A 428-nucleotide genomic window follows, 5' to 3' on the forward strand; every position below is an offset into this window, starting at 1 on the left:
AGGGCACATAGGATTTCCCGGCTGGAGCCAGGGCTCCGCCGGTCCCCTCCGAGCTCTGGTCCCCGGCCGGGAGCGCTGCACCTCCGTCAGCGGCGATGCAAAAACAAGCGTCGCCTTTTATTTCCAGCCACCAGTGATTCCTTCCTCTCCTTGCATCAACTAGTCAGCTTTAATGAGCTTCTGCTCCCCCCTCGATGCAAACCTAAGTCTCTTTTAATGAATCCCTGGTCCCAGAGGTCCGAAGCTTGCAAACTCCAAAACGCCAACGCCGGATTTCCATACACTTTGGGTCACTGATTGATTTTTACTACTTGAGTTGTGTTATTAGGTTTTTGCGTTTCATTTTCTTATTTATCTGGTTTTTATTGCTGTTGCTTGGCTTGTTTGGTTTGGGTTTTTTAACCGTGTCATACATCAACCTGCCAACA

The 428-nt window shown here is 49.3% G+C and overlaps 1 protein-coding gene across 1 annotated transcript in view; it reads right to left on the reverse strand.

Annotated features, from left to right (window-relative positions):
- GRM8 (glutamate metabotropic receptor 8) overlaps positions 1-428 on the reverse strand; it is a 314,925-nt gene that overhangs the window by 313,554 nt on the left and 943 nt on the right. The window lies entirely within an intron of this gene.

This window comes from Geospiza fortis, unplaced genomic scaffold (genome assembly GCF_000277835.1).
Source record: "Geospiza fortis unplaced genomic scaffold, GeoFor_1.0 scaffold195, whole genome shotgun sequence".
NCBI lineage: Eukaryota > Metazoa > Chordata > Aves > Passeriformes > Thraupidae > Geospiza > Geospiza fortis.